Source organism: Oryctolagus cuniculus, chromosome 11, assembly GCF_051225735.1.
Source record: "Oryctolagus cuniculus isolate XC-2025 breed Fujian yellow rabbit chromosome 11, ASM5122573v1, whole genome shotgun sequence".
In the NCBI taxonomy this organism is placed as follows: Eukaryota; Metazoa; Chordata; class Mammalia; order Lagomorpha; family Leporidae; genus Oryctolagus; species Oryctolagus cuniculus.
This window is the reverse complement of record NC_142877.1, coordinates 50,216,884-50,229,806: the sequence shown is the minus strand read 5'-3', so window position 1 is coordinate 50,229,806 and position 12,923 is coordinate 50,216,884. Positions and strand designations below refer to the sequence as shown.

General features: G+C 37.0%; 1 pseudogene; it reads left to right on the top strand.

Annotated features, from left to right (window-relative positions):
* The first annotated feature begins 621 nt into the window (after positions 1-621).
* Positions 622-7,731, top strand: LOC149123454 (ribosome biogenesis protein NSA2 homolog; annotated as a pseudogene).
* Positions 7,732-12,923: the final 5,192 nt, after the last annotated feature.

Here is a 12,923-nt window from a genome sequence, read left to right as displayed (position 1 = left end):
TGAGGAACATCAAAGAAGAAAATGACAAAATGCTATTTTTTGTTGATAAGGCTATTATTTTGGAGCAGAAAAAATTGTGAGACACTGAGCACTGATTAAAAACATATTAGCTTTCAGAATAGGTATTTTGGGAGACTTCTTTTTTTTCAGTTGGAGATCAGTTTATTTAAACCTAGAGAATACACGATACTAAAACAGCTTCAAGATGTAAAAACACAAATATTCATTAAGAAGCTTTAGAAAATTCTGCTATAACAGTGATCATGATTGCAACTTGAATGCCATCAACTAATACCTGATTAACTGGATTAATCAACATCAATACTCAAAAGAGAGAAAGCATCAGTTTAATATGCACTCTTTTGTAAATCCTGAGATATTAACTAAAATCCGCTCATATTAAAGTTCTGTTGTATAAAGACACCATTATCAGTTGCATTCCTGTGCAGTAAAATTGAACATTCTAAAAATATAATTTAAAACAACATTCAAAATATCATCTAAAACAGTGAAAGATTTCCTGTTGTGGGCTAGGAAGTCTTCTTCCAGGTTTCTGGCATTGGAAATTGAGAAGTTCTTTGCACCTGAGAGACTGCACCTAGCAGTTCTAAGGCAGTCACCATGCTACAAAACACATATATTGAATTAAGCCTTAAATGCTATGGATATCCTTTAGTGTACCATGAGAAAAAGAGGGAAAAAGCAAGTAGGGAGGCTCATAAAAAATATGATTGGCCTGAAGGCTAAGTTCTAGAATAAGCTGCTCCAGGCTAAGAAAACACAGATGAAAAAGACTATCAAGAAAAGAAAAATACCAAATAAAAGAATGAAGAAAAGGCATACAAGTGAGCAATACCTGCCTATCTGCTAGACAGAGAAGGGCAGTCCCAAGCTAAAGTACTTTCCAATGTGATTAAACAGAAATGAAAAGAGCAAATAGAACGATGAGAATTTCCTCTACCTAAAATGAATACCCAGGGAGAAACAGAAGTGTCAAAAGTTATTTGACAGATTTATTGGGGGGATAAGATGGCAGAATAGGGAGGGAGCTTACTGCTCTGGTCTAGGAGATGATGGTTTTTTAAAAGTGGAGAGAGTGCAGTCTCAGAGGAGAGTTAGGGAAAAGAGGCAGAGGACGCTCTACACAAATTAGAGGAACACTGTGGACCTATGTGGAAGGCACAGATGTACACAACTCAGGACCCCAGCAGTTGAGAGCCTCAGCACCAACTCTGGATTAAGATGAGACCAGTCTGCATCATCCCAAGCCACTGGTATTAAAGTTGCAGGAAGAACCTGGTGGGAATCTAGCTTGGGGCCCTATAGGAGACTGTGTACCTGCCAAACTAGAGGAGAAAAGGGGGGGTGTTATTTCTCTCTCCCAGACCACTGTGCACCTGGCATCTTGTAACAAGCTGATAGAAGGTGGGTGATATTTTGAACATATGTAACAACTGCACCAGCTCATGTCCAATTGCCCAGCAACAAGCTGAACAGAGGCACGTGATTCTGGTGGGGAGAACTAACAGGGGCATGAGTGCTCATGGCAGTTGGAGGCTTGTGTGCTGGGACTGTGAAAATACTGTGGCTGTCTGGGGTACTCAGTGTGTGGCTGGGACTTTGGGCAGTCACTGTAGGAGGCTCCATATGCTCAGGGCTCTGTGATTCCTTGGTGAGGGTCATTACTGCAGAATCTGTAAATACATCAAGGACTGTGCAGATTCTTTGTGTGGTTCTTGTGGCAGTGCAGAATATTATATCAACTAGGGCTAGCACCTAGGCACTGGTCTCCTCTCCTTCGAGGAGAGGAGGTGAGCTGAGACTGCCAACAGAGGTAAATAAAATTTGCCTCTGATAAAAAAAATAAAAAAGAGAACATTTACCACACCCAACCCATGCATCACCTTGGACACTGTCTTCACCCTGGAGCACTTAACAGAGCTCCCTGGACACACCCACCAAACACCTTTAGGTATTCAATGAAAAAGCCAACACTCCACTAACCAGTAGAGGCCTAATCCAAAGATTAAAGCCATTACAGGGAAAAAAAAAAAAAAACAAAGAAAAAACCAAGGAGTGTCTCCACAAATGCTGAATAATAAATGCAGCAATCCAAAGCAAAAATAATGAAGACAGCATGACACTGCAAAAGAACACAACATTCAATACCAGAATGTGAAGATGAAGAAATTGAATAAATGCCAGAAATGTAATTAAGAAAATTGACTTTAGGATTACTTAGAAATAATCAAAAGCAAATCCACAAATTCATAAAATCCAAACATGACATGAAAAAAATTTCTGCCATGAAACTGAGATCTTAAGGGAAATCAAAATGAAACCTTATAAATAAGAATTCAATGGAACAAATAACAAAATGCAGTGAAGAGTTTTAACAACAGAATCGGTGAAGCAGAAGAAAGAATATCTGACTTTGAAGGCAAATCTCTGGAAATTTTACAGTCAGACAAAAAACAGGTAGAAATTAGAAACTAAAAATCACTATTGGAGATCTACAGAATACTATCAAGTGACTCAATATACAGGTCTTAGGAGCTCCTGAAGCCGTGAAAAGAGAGAAAGAATTTGAAGGCCTTTTAGTGAAATAATAACAGAAAACTCTCCAAATTTGGAGAAAGAAAGGGACATCCAAGTACAGGGAACACATAAAACTCCTTATAGACATGAACAGAAAATATTTTCCCCATGACACATTTTTAGTCATACTCTCCACAGAAAAACATAAAGAAAATATTCTAAAATGTGTATAAGAGAAATGCCAGATTACTTTCAGAGGCTTTACAATTAGAATCACAGCAGACTTATCAGAAATTCTACAGGCTAGGAGCAAATGCTAAGATATATTCCAAGTCTTAAAAGAAAAAACTGTTAAGCCCAAATACTGTACCCTTCAAAGCTCTCATTTATGAATTAAGGTGAAATAAAGACCTTCCATAACAAACAGAAATTGGAAGAAACTGTCACCACTAGCCCAGCCTTACATAAGATGCTTAAGGATGTGCTACACACAGAAAGATAGAAACATGGTCATCACTACAAATGAAGGTGAAGGCAAAAAATCTCCCAGTAAAAGTAAAAAGGAAATCCAATGTAAAACAAAAATAGGAATGTTTATGGGAAAATGGCAGGGCAAAGTTATTACTTACCAATAGTCACCATGAATGCACATGGCCTCAAATTTCCAGTTAAAAGTCAGAGACTAGCTGAATGGATTAAAATACTAAACCCATCTAATTGCTGTCTACAAGAAACACATTTCACCAAGAATGGTACTCACAGACTAAAAGTGAAAGGATGGAAAAAGATATGCCATGCTAACAGAAACGACAAAAGAGTTGGTGTAGCCATCCTAATGCCAGACAAAATCGACTTTAACGTAAAAACTGCTAATAGACACAAAAGGCACTATGTACTGAATAACTGATTGATTTAACAGGAAGATGTGACTATTATATATTATACATGCACATAACTACAGCACAGCTGACTATTTAAAACAAATGTTAATGGATCTAAAGAGAGACATAGGCTCAGATATAATAGTAAAGGCAGATTGATTTCAATATCTCACTTTAGCAATGTAAATCAACAAGGAAAGACAGTAAATCAACAAGGAAACAACAAATGTAATGAACACTATAGACCAAATGGACCTAACATATCAACAGACTTTCATCTTACAGCTGAAGACTATAAATTCTTATCACAGGTACATGGAACTTTCTCTAGGATTGATCATATGCTAGGGCATAAAGCGTGTCTCAGCAAATTCAAAAAAATCGAAATCATGCCATTCATCATCTCTGACCACAGCGGAATTAAGTTGGTAATCAACAACTTAGGAATCTCTAGAACATACACAAATACATGGAGACTGAACAATGTGCTCCTAAATGAACAGTGAGTCATTGAAGAAATCAAAATAGAAACTAAAAAATTTCTGGAAACACATGAAAGCAGCAATATAACATATCAAAACTTAGGGGTTAAAGCAAAATCACTGTTAACAGAAAGTTTACAGCAATTGGTGCCTACATCAAGAGATTGCAAAGGCACCAAATAAATGAGCTATCAATGCATCTCAAGGATCTAAAAAAACACAACAAACCAAACCCAAATGTAGTAGAAGAAACTCGGAGAACTCAGAGGGCTTCCATAGCCTTGGCAACTCATGACTGGAGCATAGGGAGATTACTGATGCCATAGACAGGAGTGTCAATTGGTAAAGTCAACAATAGGAGTCACTGTGCACTTACTCCTCATGTAGGATCTCTGTCCTTAATGTGCTGTGCATTGAGATTTAATGCTATAACGAGTACTCAAACAATATATTTCACTTTGTGTTTCTATGGGGGTGCAAACTGTTGAAATCTTTACTTAATGCATACTAAACTGATCCTCTGTAAAAAAAAAATTATCAACTCCCAACTTGACTCTCACTGGGATTAAACATGACAATAGGTCTGATCTGATTTCATCATCATTTAAAAAAATCATCTATTATTCCTCACTTTATGTTTCTGTGTGGGAGCAAACTGTTGAAATCCTTACTTAATGTATACTAAGCTGATCTTCTGTATATTAAGATAATCGAAAATGAATCTTGATGTGAATGGAAGGGGAGAGGGAGTGGGAAAGGGGAGGGCTGTGGGTGGGAGGGACGGTATGGCGGGGAATCCATTGTAACCCATAAATCGTACTTTGGAAATTTATATTCATTAAATAAAAGTTAAAAAAATTAAAGAAGAAATAAAATCAAAACAAAAAATACAAATGATCATTAAAAGGGAGAGCTGTTTTTTTTGAAAAATAAACAAAATTGACATACCCATTCGCCCAACTAACACAAAAAGTAGGGAGAAGACCCAAATTAATTAGAGATCAAAAAGGAAATGCAAAAATAGACACCACAGAAATAAAAAGAATCATCAGACGTTACCAAAAAGAGCTGTTTATCAACAAAACAGGAAACCTAGAAGAAATGGGTAGAATCCTAGACACATACAACCTACCTAAGTTGAGCCGTGAAGACATAGAAAACCTAAGCAAACCCATAACCAAGACAAAAACTGAATCAGTAGTAAAGGCCCTCCCAAAAAAGAAAAGCCCAGGACCAGATGGTTTCCCTGATGACTTCTACCACACATTTAAAGAACTAACTCCAATCATTCTCGAGCTATTCAAATAAAATTGAAAGGGAGGGAATATCCCAAATTTTTTCAATGAAGCCAGCATTATCTTAATTTTTAACCTGAAAAAGATACAACAGTGAAAGAGAACTACAGACCAATTTCCCTGATGAACATAGTTGCAAAAATCCTCAACAAAATACTAGCCAATTGAATCTAACAACATATCAGAAAGATCATTCACCTGGACCAAGTGAGATTTATCCCTGGTATTCAGGATGGTTTAACATTTGCAAATCAATCAATGTGATACATCACATTAAAAACTGAAGACCAAAAACCATATGATTTTATCAATAGCTGGAAGAGAAAGCATCTGATAAGATACAACACCCTTTTATCACGAAAACTCTAAGCAAATTGGATTTAGAAGGGACATTCCTCAACACAGTCAAGGTAATTTATGACAAACCTATGCCAGAGTCCTATTGAATGGAGAAAAATTGGAAGCATTCCCACTGAGATCTGGAGCTGGACAAGGATGCCCACTCTCACCATTGCTAGTCAATAGAGCCCTGGATGTTTTAGCCAGAGCCATTAGGCAAGAAAAAGAAATCAAAGGGATACAAATTGGAATGGAGGTAGTCAAACTATCCCTATTTGAATATGACATGATTGTACATATAAGGGTTCCAAAAGACTCCACTAAGAGACCATTGAAACTCACAGAAGAGTTTGGTAAAGTAGCAGGATATAAAATCAACACAAAAAACCAACAGACTTTGTATACACAGACAATGCCACAGCTGAGAAAGAACTTCTATGATCAATCCCATTCACATTAGCTACAAAAAAAAACATGTACTTTGGAATAAAATTAAACAAGGATGTCAAAGATCTCTACTATGAGAATTACAAATCATTAAAGAAGGGAATAGAAGAAGATATGAAAAATGGAAAAATCTTCCATGTTCATGGATTTGAAGAATCAATATCATCAAACTGTCCATACTACTGAAAGCAATTTACAGATTTAATGTGGTACCAATCAAAATACTACGGACATTCTTCTAAGATATAGAAAAAAATGATGCTGAATTTCACATGTACACACAGGAGACCCCAAATAGTTAAAGCAATCTTACACAACAAAAACAAAGCTGCAATACAGTATTTGAAAACATACTACATGGCAGTTGTAATTAAAACATCCTGGTATTAGTACAAAAAAAGATGAATAGAGCAATGGAACAGAATAGAAACACCAGAAATCAATCCACGCACTTAAAACCAACTTATATTGTACCAAAAATCTAAAATCAATCCCTGGATGAAGGACAGTCTCTTCAACAAATGGTGCTGGGAAAAAAGCAGAAGTTTGAAGCAAGACCTCTTCCTCACACCTTACACGAAAATCTACTCAAAATTAATTAAAAACCTAAATTTAGGACCCAATACCATCAAATTCTTAGAGAACATTGTGGAAATCCTGCAAGGCATAGACAAAGAGTTCTTGTGAAAGACTCCAGAGGCACAGGCAATCAAAGCTAAAATTGACAAATGAGATTGTATCAAATTGAGAAGGTTCTACACTGTCAAAGAAACACTTGGCAAAGTGAAGAGGCAAGTGGCAGAATGGGAGAAATTATGGGCCGGCGCCGTGGCTCAATAGGCTAATCCTCCACCTTGCGGCGCCGGCACACCGGGTTCTAGTCCCGGTCGGGGCGCCGGATTCTGTCCCGGTTGCCCCTCTTCCAGGCCAGCTCTCTGCTATGGCCAGGGAGTGCAGTGGAAGATGGCCCAGGTGCTTGGGCCCTGCACCCCATGGGAGACCAGGAAAAGCACCTGGCTCCTGGCTCCTGCCATCGGATCAGCGCGGTGCGCCGGCTGCAGCGGCAGCCATTGGAGGGTGAACCAACGGCAAAGGAAGACCTTTCTCTCTCTGTCTCTCTCTCTCACTGTCCACTCTGCCTGTCAGAAAAAAAAAAAGAATGGGAGAAATTATTTGCAAACTATACAACTTATAAAGGATTAATAACCAGAATATATAAACATATAAGAACTCATCAATGACAAAACAAACTACCCTTTATTAAATGGCCAAAGGACTTAAACAGACTTATATCAAAAGAAGAAATCAAAGTGGGCAACAGACACATGAAAAAAAAGTTATTTGAGGGTCTGCTATGTCATAATAAGTTAAGCCTCTGTCTGCAGTGCCAGCATCCCACATGGGCACTGGTTTGAGTACCAGCTGCTCCAGTTTGTATCCAGCTGCCTGCTAATGGCCTGAAAAAGCAGTGGAGGAGGGCCCAAGTCTTTGGGCCCTTGCACCCATATGGGAGATCCAAACAAGCTCTTGGCTCCTGGATTTCTACGGCCCAACTGCAGCTGTTGTGGCCATTTGAGGTGTAAACCAGTGGAAGGAACTCCCTTATCTCTCTGTATCTCCCTCTCTGTGTCTGTAATTCTGCCTCTCATAAATAAATAAATCTTTCTAAAAAGTTATTCGAACAGGAAAAAGAAGGCATGGAAGAGGACTGTTACCTAAGTCTGCAGTGTTGGAGATTACTTTAGTTAATAGCCCAAATATAGTTCAATAGAACAATGGGCTTACATCGAGAAATGAAAACCATCTTCTGTCTGCCAACATGTGGTATATAAAAGATCCCTGAAGTGAATGTGAGTGAGTTGGAGGCAAGGTTATATGTGAAGAAATATTTTCAGGTTACCAACAATCCTGAAAATGATAGATGCCTAAATGCAGTCTTACTTGTTTGACAGCAGTTTCATATAAGTAACTTCTAATCATTATTGAAGACTACAAACTAAATAGCAAAACTATCATTATTGTGATGTTTCTGAATACTACCAAACAGCCTTACATATCTGCAGTCATCAGGAGAACTATTTATTAAACTGTAAAAAAAAAATCCAGTTTTACAGATTAGTCTTTATTTGTGGTCTATTGAAAGTTTACAAGTTCATAAAATTTGAACAATTGAAAAAGCAAGTAATAGTTCTTCTACTTCATCAGCTGCTTGCATTAATGATTGGATATTCAGCAATGCAGGTCTGTCCTTACTGGAAAAGCTACCAGAAGATTGGCAAATACTTCATAAAGGTTACTTCATGTGGGGTCCTAGACTAGTAAACTTTGTTATGTCTGAGATCTTAGGTCTTTTCTACCTCATTGTTAATACATATAAAATATAAAATATTTAATCATTAACAAACAGTAATATTCCAGTTTAAAAAGTACTTACACTAGAAAGTACAAGAAAAAGCACACTGCATTAATTAGAAAAAGTTCATAAGTCAAGACCTATCTCAGTTGGTATTAATATTTAATTTCTTTGTATAGGAAGAATATTTTAATTTTTTTCTCATATTGTATACTAAGAATGAAATTTTCTACTTGAAATGTGAAAGAAGAAAAAAACTAAAATGCTTGCATATTTTTATCAGTTTTCTATATTCTTAATATATTCTATATTTCTATAATATATTCTATATTTCTATATTCTATATTCTATATTTCTATATTCTTAATATATTCTTAATATAGTGTGTAGTGTATAGCACATTTTTACTTTCCAACTGGTGCTAAAAATTGATTTAAGAAGATACTCTGAAAAGAAACTTATTTGCAGTTACTTAGATAATACACTCATAAAATATCATGCTTTAGGGTTGTAACTTTTCAAAGCACTTTTGTATTCTGAACTATAATTGTGGCTTTAAACATTACAGTGTATATACTGTTTTAATCTATACTCAACACATTATTTTAAGTTATTTATTTTTAAAGTCTATCTTCAGACTATAACCAGCATGATTAACTGTGTCTTTAACTAAATCATTCAGTATCAAAACAAATTCAGTATCTAAGCATATCTTCGTATATATAATTGGGATTAAAGAAAGGGGAAAGACTGAAAAACAAACCAAGAAAAAATCACAAAATATAGGTTTAATTTCTACTTTTAACCTTAAAAACTATCAAAAAACAAATATAAGCATTAAGACTTTCAGTGCTGAATAATATAATGTATTTTCTTAAGTTCCATAGACATAGAAGTTTTAGCACACAGACATGAACGGTTAATTTCATTAGAAATAACAACACAGTATGATAAAAACACATGATGACATTCTATGAGTCTGCTGAGTATCTCACTTCCCATGTTGGATCCCTCTCCCCTTTATTTATTCTATCGGTTGGTGTTAGCAGATATTAGACTTGTTTATGTGCTCCCTTTGACTCTTAGTCCTTTCATTATGATCAATTGTGAACTGAAATTGATCACTTGGAGTAGTGAGATGGCATTGGCACATGCCACCTTGATGGGATTGAATTGGAGTCCCCTGGTATGTTTCCAACTCTACCAATTGGGGCAAGTCAGCCCGAGCATGCCCCAAATTATACATCTCTTCCCTCTCTTATTCCCACTCTTATGTTTAACAGGGATCACATTTCAGTTAATTTTCAACACTTAAGAATAACTGTGTGATAATTACAGAATTAAACCAGTCATATTAAGTAGAACAGACAAAAAAAAATACTATGAGGGATAATGTATTAAGTTGTCCATTAGCAGTCAGGGCTATGCTGATCAAGTCACCATTTCTCATAGTGTCCATTTCACTTCAGGAGGTTTCCTTTTTGGTGTTGAGTCAGTTGTCACCGATCAGGGAGAACATATGGTATGGCATAGAATGGCGGATGTCCTAAATAGCACTCTGGCCTCAGAATCAGCCCTAAAGGCACTCGGATCTGGCTGAAAAGCCCATGAGAGTATTTCAGGCATGGAAAGCCAAGACACTCTGGCAAAAAGATCTCTGTGAGTGAGATCCCAGTGGAAAGAACAGGTCTTCAAAGAGGGAGGTGCCTTTCTCTGAAGGGAGGAGAGAACCTCCACTTTGACTATGACCTTGTCTAAACAAGATAAGAGTCGGAGAACTCAAGGGGCTTCCATAGCCTTGGAAACTCATAACTGGTGCATAGGGAGATTACTGATGCCATAAACAGGAGTGTCAATTTGTAAAGTCAACAACAGGAGTCACTGTGCACTTACTCCTCATGTAGGATCTCTGTCCTTAACGTGCTGTACACTGAGGCTTAATGCTATAACGAGTACTCAAACAGTATATTTCACTTTGTGTTTCTATGGGGGTGCAAACGACTGAAATCTTTACTTAATGTACACTAAACTGATCTTCTGTAAAAAAAAAAAAAAGAAAGAAATTATCAATTCCCAACTTGACTCTCACTGGGATTAAACATGACAATAGGTCTGATCTGATTTCATCATCATTTAAAAAAAAATCATCTATTATTTTTCACTTTATGTTTCTGTGTGGGAGCAAACTGTTGAAATACTTACTTAAGGTATACTAAGCTGATCTTCTGTATATTAAGATAATCGAAAATGAATCTTGATGTGAATGGAAGGGGAGAGGGAGTGGGAAAGGGGAGGGTGGTGGGTGGGAGGGACGGTATGGGGGGGAAGCCATTGTAACACATGAGTCGTACTTTGGAAATTTATATTCATTAAATAAAAGATTAAAAAAAAACACATGATGACAGAAGCTAAACTGTTCTTACAGTTATAGTTTAACAAATGATTCTGATATTAATAAAAATTGAAAAAGTATAACTTAAAAACAGTAAAAATGCCAATAACAAATGTAAACAAAAAGGTGCTCTGATTTTGTCCTGAAAAATACAGAATATAATGAAGATATTATAAGGCACTTTACCATTTCAAAAAGGTATATAAATTATAAATTACCATTAATATGTGAAATATGCTTAATATTGGACTGACTACAGTCCAAACACAAATCAAAATCTCAAGAAAATATCACTTCACATTCAGTATAATGACTAATTCAGCACCGATAATTGTTGACAAAGATGTGGAGAATATGGAATCTTCATAAATTTCTATGTTGGTGCACTTTGAAAAACAACTGGCAGTTTCCGAACATGTTTTACATAGAATTACCACATTGACCTAACAGTTCCAACCCCAGGAATGCCACTAAAAGATATAAAACCCACATGCATTTAAAGCTCATTGCAGCGTTATTCTTAAAGGCCAAATGTAAAAAAGACCCACATATTGATGTGTAAGAAAAACAATGTGTAGTATATCTATATAATCTGATATTATCTGGCAATCAAAATGAATTCAGAAATACCAGGCCATAATGCGAGTGAAACTCAAAGAGGGAGAGAAAGAGAGAGAGAGAGAGAGAAGTAAGGAGCAAAAAATCAAAACCCACATAAAGTAATTCTGTATGACTCCATTTATAAGACATTTCCATTGGGACCGGCACTATGATGCAGTAGGCTAATCCTCCCCCTGCGAGCCAGCATCCCACATGAATGCCATTTCTAGTCCTGGCTGCTCCTCTTCCAATCCTGCTCTCTGCTATGACTTGGGAGAGCAGTGGAAGATGGTCCAAGTGCTTGGGCCCCCGCACCCGCGTGGGAGACCCAGAAGCGGCTCCTGGCTTCAGATTGGCACAACTTTGGCCATTACGGCCATTTGGGGAATGAACCAAAGGAAAGAAGACCTTTCTTTTTTTTTCCTTTTTTTTTTTTTTAACAGGCAGAGTGGACAGTGAGAGAGAGAGACAGAGAGAAAGGTCTTCCTTTTGCCATTGGTTCACCCTCCAATGGCCGCCACGGCCGGCGTGCTGTGGCTGGTGCTTTCTGTCTATCCCTCTCACTGTAACTCTACCTCTCAAATAAATAAATAAATAAATCTTTTAAAAAAAAAAAAGACTTTTCCAGAAAAAACAAGACGGATTAGTGGCGCTCTGGGGATGGTGGTGAATGAGGAGTTATTGCAAATAAGTGGAGATTAGTGGAAATGTGCTTTATTAGACTGGGTTTAGGATTTTGTAATTGCACAAATACTGCAAAGTATGGAATATTCACTTAAAACATGAGAAAGACATTGCTGAGCAGACTGACCCTCATTTCTGGCTTTAAGATGGAGTCTGAAGACAAATAAATAGGAGGAGACTTCAATAATCTTGTGAAAAATGAAATTAAAACATGCTTATTTTGATACAAAAAAGATTGAATATCATGAATATGAGGCCTTTTGTCAATGTTAATGTGCAATGCTTAAAGAAATTTTCATATATTGCAAAAAGCTTTTGTACCAAAATAAACCCCATCTTTACATTCTGTACTTTTTGTTTTACATTGTCCTAATTCAAATTAATTCTAAATACACTTAAAGATATGCCACATTCATGTGCCAATGCCATCTCACTATTCCAAGTGATCAATTTCAGTTCACAATTGATCATAATGAAAGGACTAAGAGTCAAAGGGAGCACATAAACAAGTCTAGTATCTGCTAACACTAACCGATAGAATAAATAAAGGGGAGAGGGATCCAACATGGGAAGCGAGATACTCAGCAGACTCATAGAATGGCGGATGTCCTAAATAGCACTCTGGCCTCAGAATCAGCCCTAAAGCCATTCGGATCTGGCTGAAAAGCCCATGAGAGTATTTCAGGCATGGAAAGCCAAGACACTCTGGCAAAAGATCTCTGTGAGTGAGATCCCAGTGGAAAGAACAGGTCTTCAAAGAGGGAGGTGCCTTTCTCTGAAGGGAGGAGAGAACCTCCACTTTGACTATGACCTTGTCTAAACAAGATAAGAGTCGGAGAACTCAAGGGGCTTCCATAGCCTTGGAAACTCATGACTGGTGCATAGGGAGATTACTGATGCCATAAACAGGAG